Genomic DNA, 13,239 nt, shown 5'->3' with positions numbered 1-13,239 from the left:
AGGCTTACAATTAATGAATTCAACATCATAAAAATATCATAAAACGGCATTAACATTAAAATCTCAATATAATGTTTTTAAAACTTGGTCACTGAAGAATGAAGAGCAGCTAAACTAAAATAGATCCAATGACAAGCATATTCAATCAGAAGGGTTTCAAGTGAAATCAGGTGACATATTGTTGCACGCCACCCCAATCTCCAAGTGGTGAAAGATTTCTGGGGTTCCAGGCACTTACTCAGGGTTTGGTTTCCTTGGAATGAGGGACAGCAAAGATTGTAGTGTCTTTGTGATATATGGCTTATTTACACATATCTACAACCTGAGCCAATACTTTGGCCACCTCATGAGAAGAGAAGACTCCCTGGAAAAGACCCTGATGTTGGGAAAGATCACAAGGAGAAAGTTGGCACAAGGAGAAGGGGACAACAGAGGACGAGATGGTTGGATAGTGTTTTCGAAGCTACCAGCGTAAGTCTGACCAAACTGTGGGAGGCAGTGGAAGACAGGAGTGCCTGGCGTGCTCTGGTCCATGGGGTCACGAAGAGACGGACACGACTAAACGACTAAACAACAACAACCTGAGCCTGGGATTGAGGGGTTCATAGCATCAACACCCCAAAAGTGTCTTGTTTCTCCCAAAGTTGCAGCCTTGGATACAAACAGAAATCAAACGTTTCTCTCAAATGTTGCTCTGACTCTTTCCAGCTTGCTGCTTTCCCTCTAGGTCACAGCAATTCACTCTCCACTCCAAACTCTGGCTTTGTTCAACTAATCGTGAGCTGGGTGAGGGGGCCCCACCAATTTGCCATCTCACACAGAGCCCCTTTCCTTTGTTTCCCTTAATGCCCATCACACAGGCTATCACCTCAATGCAGGAAACTAACCTGGCTTATATTTTAACGCTTGCTGGATCCAGGGGTTAGAAGGATCTTGCATAAAGCCTACTTCCTCCACCCAAACTCATAACAGTATATATGCCAACCAACTGTGTAGTGAGCACTGATGATTTAAGGGGAAGACTTCAGAGCACCAGCTAATTTCTCGTAGGCTAATAAAATAATTTCTGGACAATTAATCTCCACTAACCTAGGATAGACCTGAAGCATACATCAAAAATTGAATTGCTGTACAAAAATTAAAGCTTAAAAAGAACAGATGGATGTTCCTATGCTTGCTGAACATTTGGATTTTGAGTGTTGGCCATGTATTTCTGAAATTCATATATATATTTGCCTTATCTTGCTGTCCCGGGCAGCTATTATCTTTTCACTTTTGTTGATTTTGTTTTGTCAATATGGACAGGATTGTACTGTTATGGACAGGATTGTACTGTTATATTGTACTGTTATATCCAGTGATGCTGCTCTGATGACGCAAAGCTTACATCAGTAGAAAGAGGAGAGGCAGCACCCTGCAGCCATCCTAAATCTGCTCTGGAGGTCCTCCAACTACTGAAGGCAGCCATGGGCAGTGTCCAACTAGCTCATTACCTCAGCTCAAGGATTGTCTCTTGTGCAATAGAACTGCTTCCCCTAAATCTGTTCTGGGTTTCCCCACAGCTGCCCAGAGCAGATTTGGGGAGGGTGTGGGGCATGCACAGAGAGAGGAGGGGGGTGTTCCATTTTGTCTTTTTTGCAAACTGATTTCACATTAGTTATCAGATGTCTATGTCTGCAAAGGATTGTTTCAAGAAAGAGAATTCAGGAAATTCTGGCACTGCAGCAGAAGGTTTTGTGCAGTGCATAAGATACCTTCTTGCTGCAGCTCCACAGCAGCTTCTCCGCTAATGCCTTGTCTGTCATCCTCATTTCTGTAGGAGGCTGCCTCTACCATAAGATCAAAGTGAGAGCTTGTGAGGCTTGTGTGTGGGAAGTGGGTGAACACTTCCACAATCATCCTCCCACAATCCACTCTCTAATATCTCTTTGCTGAGTAGTGGCACAGAAAATGGATGCAGTGTGTGTGTGTGTGTGTGTGTGTGTGTGTGTGTGTGTGTGTAGACAGCTAACCATCTTGGCAGGTGTTGGATGGACAAATCTCTCAATTTTCATTTCCCCTATTTCAGTCTTTAGTTTGCCAGTCTTTAGTCAGCTTCAGTTGATGATTTTTTAACAGTCTGTTTGCAATTAACTCGTTTTTTTAAATTCCTCAGGAAAATACTCAAGCATTTCTTCTCCTGATATGAATACGTTTTTGCGTGCAATTTTGCCAAATATACAGGGGTTTTTTGCATGCCATTTAATAAAATGCATTTGTGTATGTTCACAAATACAGGCGTTTTGATTTCTAAGGATAGCTGAATTTTGGATCTCATATTGTTCCAGGAAGTGCAAATCAGGGAGCTTTGCACTGAGATGTGAACTGGATCAAATTTCTCCCCCACCTCTTGCTAGCACATCAGAAGAATTATAAATCCAGTGGCAACTTACTAGGCAAAGATATATGCACAAGGACCATGTAAAGAAGTGCAATATAGGACCAGAAATTTGGGTAAGAAAGCAGGTTGTCACATGTGTCGTTTGGACTTTGGGGACCCAGTCAGGCAGTCAATGTGGAGGGGGAGAGAAAAGCCCATATGCTAATTGGACCTTAATTAAGATGCTTGTAAAGCAAAAGAAAACAGCAGAGAGAAAGGGGGAAGGGAAGAGAAGGAGACACAGTATAGAAGGTGTATGAATACTCTGGAAACTTGGTCGCAGTTCTAGCTCTGCAGTGCCTCCCCCTTGGATCATGTTCTATTTTCAGACTCTGGAATAAGTCTTCTCCATTTCTTCCTTGGTCCCTCCCCTTGGTTTCTTAAGCTTCCCACAGTTTGCAGGTACGGAGCCACCTTCATCTCCAAGCAGACGAAAGTGGCTGGTGTGCTGATAAAGAGGGGCAGGGACCAGGGCTGCCTGCCTCATGACACCTGTCAGATCACTGCCTGGAAAACATGGCTCATCCATCCCACGGATAGGAGAATCAAACGTGACCTTGGATGCTAGCTCTTTATCCCCCTTTGCTAAATTTGAAGCTCTAGCAATTGGGAGCACTGTGTGTTGGATAACCCTTAATGAGGGATAATGAATTGCTCGGGTACATTTGGATCAACGTCTCATTTATGTCCAGATGGATTTGCTGAGGGAGGCTCTGAAAGCAGTTATCTTCTGTATCTTTTTGGCAGGAGTTGCAACATTGTATGCATGTGTTATTTTGCTACTTAACTTGATTGACTTTCAGGGAAAATTCAGCTTTATTGATCTGACAATTTCAGCCTCAAGAGCAAAGCCGCTAATGGCCAATCTGCATGAGTGCCCTTTTAGCCTCCATCTTTTTGGAACGTCTGTTTCCCTAGTACCTGTTATAATGGCAGTAGGGTAATTCATTGTTTCAAAGGAGAAGCACAGCTGGCTAGCTATTATGACATCATTAAAACTCAATGTACAACAATAATTCTCCACTTTTTAAGCCTCCTTTATTTTTTTACTTTTTTTACTTTTTTTAGTGGTTCTTTGCTGAAATTGCCTTCTTGGAGCCTGCCCTAAATCTGACTCACAAAAATATACTTTATTGATGTGAAGAGTCGTGATGTACCTTGATAGGGTATTTCTTTTCTTTTTTTGCATGAAAAACATTAGATCATCTGCCCTCCAGCAAGTCCTCCCAAAACCTGTCACAAATAGTCCTGGGAAGCTTAGGGCTGGATATAGTAATCAGGAAGCCAACAGAGTCCAGCAAACAGAGTTAGGCACTCACATATCACCGCTGCGGTTTTCCTGCCCCATCTATGCTAATGTCTAATGGTAGCAGAAATACATTCATAATGGAAATGAGCATTGTGGTCATGGTTGGTTTAGCAATTCAACCTGAAGTTGAATTGAGAGCCCCTGGGGGTGTGGGTTGGGATGGAGGAACTGGATATAGAATGTTCACTTCTACTGGAGTCCAATGTGTAGCCTTGGACAATTGGGGTCAGATTTAGCCACCTGGATCCATTTGTGGAAGCCAGTGCAAAGACTCCTGCTAGCACAGTGGGGCTTTCCCCACTCTCCTCCCCCAACAAATACACATTGGAGGATCAGAAGAACTCCCAGAGCAGTGCATGGTGGGAGGAAAGGGGAGTTCATTCAATCTGGCAAGCAGGAATGTTTATGTTGACAGAATGATCCCCTTAGCTCCACGTTGATGTCCACCCTCTCTATCAGCCCAGGGTGGTGGTAGTGTGTGGCCTGTGAACATAATAAATATTTCAAGGCAAAAGTGGCATTTAAAATGATGCGGGATCTGCAACATAATGTTGCAGTGCATCCCTTGCCCCTAAAAGGAGTGCTTCTGTTCACAGATCCAGCCAGCCTGGAACAGGAGCCTTGTAGGCCTCTTCAGAACTTGATGGAAAGAAGGAAGTTTCAGGTAAGGGAGAGGAACACCTTTTCCTTCCCATTATATGCTACATAGCAGTAGACTTGGAACCTGAGCATTTTATGGTGTGTGTGTGTAGAGGAGAATAAAAAAGGAGGGAAATGTCATTCCTATGCAGCGGGAAGTGGGGTTTACATTCAGGTCATGCAATTCCACTACCCTAAGCCACCCTTTTCAGCCTACATGCTACAAAGCAGCTTTTCTCCCTGCTCTCCATTTCTCCCTGCTCTCCATTTAACTTTCCCACCTCCTCCACAGAGACTCTAACATGCTGCTTCCAACCATAGAATTGGCAGAGTCGCACAATCTGGTTGACTTCTTGTTCCTTTAGGCACCTTCTGCTCCTGTTTCTTTCTGGTCTTGACTGCCACCCACATTCTGCAGCTCCTGGAACCTTGTCAGGTCATTTGTTAGGGTATTTACCTTTTACCTTTTTTGCTCCTTAATTTACGCATTATATACGTCTGTGTACCTGATTAATTATCAGATGGGGGGCTGACTTGCAATTCATTCTTATAGGCCCAGTCCTCTGGGAAGTTCTCTTACACGAGTCTCCTTGACAAGAATGGGAACTTGCGCAGGACAATTCTCCTGTGGGTTGCAGCCTATGCCATGACATTATTATTACGTTTCTATCCCACCTTTCCTCCAAGGAGCTCAAGGTGGTGTACATAGCTCTCTTTCCTCCATTTTATCCTCTCTACAACCCTGTGAGGTAGGTTAGTCTGAGAGACTGTAACTGGCCCAAGGTCATCTGATGAGCTGCATGGTTGTGTGAAGCATAGAGAGCAGTGGCAGGCTGAGGAAGGCAAGGCCCCACAGCCCAGGAGGGGCTCGCTGGCTCTGGGAGGAGGGGTTTGTCATGGCTAAAATGGCCGCTGTTTCTATAATGCAAATAAAGCTGGGTCAGCATGACTCAGCGGCTTGCAGCAGGTTGTATATATATAGTGAGAAATGTTAGTTTGGTGCTGAGGCTGGTGTTTGGGTTGGTTGGTTGATTGGTGCTGGTGTGTATAGTTGTTCAGTCGTGTTTTGCACAAAGACTTTTAAGAATAAAACTCTGCAAGGATATTCTCGTGGATTCTTTTATGCAGACAAGGGTCCGAGGACCAGGCTGAAGAGACAAAGGGAGGTCAGAACCCTTTCCTTCTTTTTTTTGCTTTTTACAAACACTGACAGGGTTTGAGTCCAAAGGTGGAATGGGCTTGAAACAGGTCTTATCAAGCCCAGATGCTGCAATCCACATGCAAAGTATAAAAGGGAAGCAGAGCTGAGGTCCCATGTTGAGGGACCTCGTTTTGGATGCTCCAGGACTTCTACAGGACTGCACTTGGGGTTTGATTCTGGACTGTGTTTCCTGACTGCTGGACTTCAGACTTTGCTTACTTTTATTGACCCCCCGGACCATGTTTTCTGACTGTTGAACTTTGGATTTGACATACTGTTTACACCAGTGGGAATTTTTGCCAGGTAAGCTGGGGATTCAGGTCAACACCACCCTAGCCTGTCTAGTAGTCTGAATTCTCTTACTAAGACCATCAAGAGACAAGGCCACCGAATGCCCAACTTTTCCACCTCCTCAGTGCAGGATTATCATGTACTGCAGCTGCCAAAGGAGTGAATGTATTCTTCCAGCAAGGATCCATCTGGATCCTTGGCACCCATACATCTCGGCTGTGCTGTTTTCCTTGCTGCTGCTTCCAGCTCTGTCAAGTTAATTAAACTCCTGATAGTATGTCTTGAGCTCCTGGATGCGAGTTCCCTTTCGTTCTTTCCTGCAAGCCCCCTTCCTCCCTTATTTGCCTCTCTGTGCCAGTCCTAATCTCTCTCCAGAGCCCTTTCTGTCTGCAGGTGATCTGCCTGAATGACACAAGCATTGCTTGCTGAGTCATTCTCTGCAAACAGCCACAAACAGCAAAAGCTGTTGGTTCTCATCTCAGGATTATTCCTGTTCCCGACGTAGCCATTGGCTGACTTCCCTCACATTCTTTTGCTGCAGATAACCCTTGCATTCCATCTACGCCTCCCCCTCCATTGCTGGAGGAGAAAACATCGCCACCTGCAACGAATGAGCAAATCCACTCCTGTGTGCTGATTATTATTTGTCCTTGTTACTCTCCCATCTGATGATATCTATATGCATTTATTAAAGTATTCCAAAGGACGCACCTGGGCTCTGTATTGAGATGCTGCTTCCCATTGACAAACAGCAAGGGCATTAAGCCTTGTGGCTTAGGAGATGATAGACTTGCAAATTGTCACATTCAGAAAGGTACCCCTGAACATTTGCATGCAATCAAAACCTGATTCCTTTCTGTCGCTCCTGGCAGAATTGGCAGACTCCAACAAAAGCTTAAGTTGCAGCACATGTTTGTGAGCCAGGGTCTTTGCTTCCCCCAGACGGGATATTTCCCTTGGTTCGCTGCCACTTAATAGTAGATTTGTTTTCAAATCATCGCTTGCAAATTGCAGCAGGTGCACCTTGTTTTACATCCCTACATGGACATCCATGAGAAATGCGCTATTTTAGTACCCAGCATGGCTGCCCTAAATGGATTAATTTGGGAAGGCTAGATCTTATAATGCATATGTGTAAAATTAAATACCTTTATGCACAAGTACAGCACCATCTTTTTCACATTTAGGGAACATATTGCTTTTACAGTAGTATTGAATCAGCTGTGGTATAAAATATCTTGTGCCACTCCTTTTAAGTTTGTAAGTTCAGCATTTTTCATATTCATTGGTGAAATGGACCCACACTCACTCCTTTTATTCAAACACTTCCTTTCTAGAAGCATTAACCAAAGCTGGATTTTATTCCATTTAATTTTTGCTGGGTACTCCTAAATTAGTCAGTGTAATGCTGTGCACAACCCCATAGGCTACTCTATGCAACTTCATTGCCAGGTTCATATAAAGCTGTAAACAAAGCTGTTGTCTGGCTTTTGTTTGTTTTCTTTTCAGCAGGGGAACTTTCCTGTGAAACACAAACATTTGTGCTTGCATTTCAGAAGCCTTCCAAAACCTAGAAATGTTGTTGATGTAGTGAAAGATGCAACGAGAGAGAAAATAATCTTCCATCACGTCTGGAGGGCTAGTTAATGCTGCCTCTTATGATACCTTGTTGTGACAAGACCATCATCCAGTCTTACGTTTGCTATCAAAAAGCCTGTCATTACAACAGGTGGCTTGGTTTTATGTGCCTGTAAGCAGGGACTGCATATTGCGAGAACATATGAATGGATGAACCGCAGCAGGCAGTGTGAGGTGGAAACATGATGACAGAGCCAACCCTGGCACTTCTGCTGCTGCATTTCCACAGCACTGACCTTGCTGCCACTATGCTCCGCCTCTCCTCATCCTGCTTTGCTGCAGTGTCCCAGTGGGATGGAGGTCAGAATAGTCACACAGCCCTGCCACATCACTTGCATGCTGCTACATGTGACAGTGCCTTAGTACTGAGTTAGGTCATTCGTTCATCTAACTCAGTATTCATCTAGCTATTGAGCACCACAGGTTTGAGGCCTTTCTCAGACCCTTCCGGTGCTGGGGACTGATTCTGAACTCTCCAGCATGCAAAGCTCTACCAATGAGCTGTAGGCACATGTACAATGCCTCTCTGTATACTTTGCTCCCACCCACTCCTTGCTGATGGGGTTTAATCCATGGACAGTAGTTGGGCCTCTTGCAATAATTATTTCCCTCCTTAGAGTGCAGGAGGAGCTATTCATCTGTAAATGAAGTAAAGGGGTACAGTTGGGGATAACATTGCTTAATCACTGTTTCTATCCCTCTTGCCCTCTGAAGTCTGGGGAAAGGCCATTACCTTCTTGAATTATGTTCCAGATTGTAGCTTCCTTAATGAGAGCCACACATCACTATCTTCAGAGCCCCACTTCTATGTACTCAACAGCTCTGGGTTTGGGGCTGTAATACACACATACACACACACACGTACGTCTGAGAGATGAGATGTGGTTCCTGAATATACCCTGGGTTGGTTTTCTTTGAAAAAAGGGACGCGGGTGGCATTGTGGTCTAAACCACTGAGTCTCTTGGGCTTGCCGATCAGAAAGTTGGTGGTTCAAATCCTCGTGACGGAGTGAGCTCCTGTTGCTCAGTCCCTGCTCCTGCTAACCTATCAGTTCAAAAGCATGCGAGTGCAAGTAAATAAATAGGTACCACTGTGGTGGGAAGGTGAATGGCATTTCCGTGCACTCTGGTTTCCATCACAGTGTTCTGTTGTGCCAGAAGCAGTTTAGTCATGCTGGCCACATGACCTGGAAAACTGTCTGTGGACAAACGCCGGCTCCCTTGACCTGAAGCAAGATGAGTGCCGCACCCCATAGTTGCCTTTGGCTGGATTTAACCATCCAGAGGTCCTTTACCTTTACCTTTTTTACCTTTCTTTGAATGAAGGTTACTGGGAACTTAGTGTTTCTGCGATATGAGGTTTTATTTATGCAACTATTCAACCGGAGTTGTATAGTTCACAGCATCTACAGAACTGCTCCCTCTGTAGGTATTTTGGGGCAGCCCCAAAGTCAGTAGAGTTACACAACACCAGCCAGGGGACATAAGAAAGAGAGACATGTTGCCAGCTACTTTGTTCTATGGCAACACGTCATTTGTACTTGGCCATCTGTTGCAAAGGCCCAACCTCCCAGCATAACATAATCTGCCAGGCTAAGCTTGCTCTGAAGAGGGTTGACCTCTTCAGCAGCCTTTTTCTTCAGAATCCAGAGTTACAGCAATAGCACAGGGTCGGAGGAGACCCTGAGAGTCATTTAGTCCAACACCACTACACTACATTATGGTGGAGTGTGAGGCTACAGAACAATGTAACAGAGATAACTGTATTATATTGCCATTGGTGGTGCTTGGAAAAGAGCTCATCAATGAGCATCCTATTCGATTCTGCTTCTAATCACACTGTGCGGATTCCAGGGCTAATGACACATTCCATGCAAATATGTGTCACTGAACCTTGGTGGCTTTCTCCTTCATGAAGCCATATGGCATTGCTTTGCTTAGAGCAAGAGGTTCAGCGCTGCTGGGGGGAAATGTGGAGACCCAAGATTTGCTTGCAAAGAGGCTGGGGATTGGTGATAGTGAAATCAATGTGGGAAAGGAAACAGAGGATGTGGAGACAGCAGGATGTGAAATAGCCGGGGTGGTTGTAGGAAGGGAGAGTCAGCTGAAAAGCAAAGCCCAGAAAGAGGGGAAAGGGGGAGGTAGGGATGGATGGGCAAATCTGTCAATTTCAGTTTCTCATTTTACCAGTCTTACGTTCGGTTCCCCACATTTCCACATCAGTTTGCAATAAAACAAAAAAAGTCCCCGTGAAAATTCATCAACATTTTAGTGTTAATTTCTCCTAACAGACATATTTTTTTGCAAAGCAATTCCCTTACTAGAATGAACTTTATATGTTATTTTCACTATTATATGCATTTTAGTGCACATTTGACTCTATGCATTTTTGTACACAGTACTTGGCTGGGAAACTGCAAAATTCAGAATAGTGTGAATGTTGAAGGTTGGCTAAATTTTGGTTCACATATTGCTTCAGAAAGTGCAAAATGAAGTAGATTTGCCTTTCATTGTGAACTGAATCCCATCCCTTTTCTCCCCCATCCCTAGCTGGAGGGGGAGAAAAGGGTTGGATAACTACACGGAACCTAAAAACAGACCAGGCTGCACACTTTTAGCAAGAAGAAAAATTGGGGAAACCCTTGGGACCCATTATTGACCTGGGATGGATCTGGGATACGGGAGGCAAGATGAACATCATTTAGTAATTTAAAGTAACCACACAAATCTCTGGGAAGAATTCAGCATCAAGCTATTATGATTGTTCCATCAATGCAAGCATTTATGCTGAAATGGTCTCTCCTATCGCAGTGGCCTGTTTTGGGGATTCTCCTGCCCTCGCCCCACCCTGAGCCAATTTGAGAGGCACAGGGGGAGGAAAGGATGGAAACTCCAGTTGTGCTAGCACGACTCATTGTGCTGGTTCCCACTAGCACAACAGTGTGGTTGAATCCAGCCATTTGGCTCGAGCTCAGGGAGTGGGGGAGTCAAGTTGAATGTGCTTGCCATTTTGCCTCCAACCTGCCAATTGGAATGTCTCCTGCTGCTTTCCTGCTAATATATAGGGTGCTTTGACGAAAACCTGACTTCCTTTTGCCTTTGACTTGTTGGTTGGCATCCATCTGTCTCAGGGGACAATGGAGGAGTGTGCCTTTGGGAGTGAGGTCAAACCATTGGAGAGTTAGAGTGCCTGCTGTGGCTGTAGAGCCCAATACTGGAAAGACATGGCTTGTAGCATCCTTGAAAATGGGTGGTCATAGCCTGTTTGCTACCATTAGAAGGTTTGGTGAGAGTGTTTTTGAATCAGGCCCTGGGATGCATTCGTAGCTCTTCCAGCACTACTGATTTCAGCATAATAAAGTTACTGTTCTCTTTTGGTTAACAAAGCAGTGGTTGCAGTCATCATACTGCAGCATCTCTTCAGAAGCAAGTTACCTTACTGCATACCTTATAGACATGGCAGTTGGCCCAGAACGAAAAAACATTACAAATGTGTCCCAGACCACTTACTGTCTTATAAAAGCAGGGAGTTGATCTAGTGGGAGCCAAGGTTTACAACGGGGGAAACATTTCCTATATTCTGACACAATCAGACCCACCCGGGTAATCATCTAGTAATCTGAGAGAACAATCACATGGCTGGAAGATTATCGTTTGTTTGGGTGAAGCTGCATTTCTGTTATGAATGGAAACCATAACTGCCACTAGATGGCCATTTATCACTTTTAAAAAACTCCGCCGAATGAGTCCAGCGGTTGTCTTATGGCCATTATTCATGTTTACAGCAAAAGTAGCCAATATTTCATCTCCAATATGAGAGAGTGCAACTTTATTGTTATTTTCATTGGCTTCTGACCAACGTTGATAGCAGTTTATATGTTTCAGCTGTTTCTTTTCCATTTGGGTATTACATTAGCAAAACATTACTTTTTAATAGATTTGGTTCCATTTGTCCTAGTGTGCAGTTTCAGAAAAAGGAGATGGGGGTGTATTGCTTTTAAAAAGTTTATATTTGGTCTGGTTATTAAGACATTTGGAAGATGAACAAACGATGCCTCTGTTGAACTCGTGCTGTGGTCTAGCTATGAGCCAGCGGGAACAATTGTCTTTTACCTTCTTCAAACATACAGAAGGCGGTAGAAACTGTCCAGCACAATTCCAATCTCTTCCTAAATAGATCTTAGATTTTGTTTGCTGTCTGTCACCCAAAGATGTATCAGTGGCCACTGGATTAATGTTAGCTTTTAAAAATCTCATTCCCTCCCCACATTGAAAAATAAAGTGCTATTCCCAATCCTCCATTCCCAGTCCTCCATTCCCAATCCTTCCATTTTCTCCCAATCCTGCCTATGAACCCACTGGGTGGCCAGGGACTGGCAAGGCCCTGAAGAGTGTGTGGCGGAGGCAGCAGACCAGGGGAGTGACTCAGGAGAGGGGACCAGTGGTTTATGTGGTGTCACACCACCTGCAAGGCAGGAACCAAGGGAGGCAAAGGAAGGCATGCAGGATATTCCCCACCTTCCTCCCACCCCACTATCTATTAGAACCAGGAGGGCCTTGAAAAGGGAAGAGCAGTGATGACTTCCCTGTAGGTCTCAGGTTGTGGCCACGCATCTGTCCAGAGGAGGGGATTCTAATAGGGGACAGATTGTTCCCCACAGGAATTTTTTCCTGCTCTAAGGCTTATTATAGGCCTGACTTGCATGCCAAATTCTAGGATACATGTACCAGTAGTTAACTGCAAAAACCAATGTGGCGCTGAAAACTTATTTATATATATAAATCCTTCCACTTCCCTCAAATTTAGAAAGTTAAAATACTGTAAGAAGTATAACGGTGTAAAATTTCATGTTGAGCGCTCATATGATTTAAGAGCCACCTTCGCATAAACAAAGATCAGAATACTCAGTTTAGCTGCCTTTACAGACATTATACACCTACTACTATTTTGAATGACCCAGCATGTGAATATTGTGTTTGTGGATGCAAAATCATACTTTTCATTTATGGGATGTATATGTAAAAGTAAAATTACATAGAAAAGAACATGTAAACCCAGCTGTTATAAATGACTGTGATTTTAAGCCTCAGAGTTTTTGATATAAAATTAAACACTATGTGAAGAGCTTTGCCCTTTCGTTATTTTCTGGTATTTTGCTGGTTTTGTTTTATAAGTGTGTAGTGTGTCTTGACTTATAAGTGCCTTGTAGTGTGTGATCTTCTCCAGAACTGTACTCTTGACGAGCTTTCTTCATGCAATATTGCATGCATGTTTCCTTCAAGAATGTGGTAGGTTGCATCTTCAAAATGTGTATATCCATTTACCTTGGTGACAGTATAGGTCTCTCCAGTTTAACAGATGACAAGGGTATGTTCCTGCCATATCTAGTGTGAACTTGCTTCTAAGTAGATTGGAGTGTTCCCATATGTTTTGTGACTCCCAAGGCAATTAAACAAAACTGGGGATTCAAAGCTTAGTGGCACAATCTAGATATTCTTGATGGGAAGGAGTCATCTTAAACTTGATGATCAGGCAATGATACAACAGAAATACACAGCGGGAGTAGTGGAATCATTCTCTGTTGGGATAAAGCTACAAATACTTAATAATTTGGTCTGTCTTTCCTTCTCTTTGGGGGCTATCTGTACTTTTCTCCACTGTTGATATGTTCCCGCTATTATTATAGTCAACCATTCCTGCAAGATTACAGCATAAGCTCCAAGCCCTTACCTTAAATTGTA

The sequence above is a fragment of the Podarcis erhardii genome (assembly GCF_964252035.2).
Source record: "Podarcis erhardii genome assembly, chromosome: 2".
NCBI lineage: Eukaryota > Metazoa > Chordata > Lepidosauria > Squamata > Lacertidae > Podarcis > Podarcis erhardii.
Note: the sequence above shows the minus strand (reverse complement) of the source record.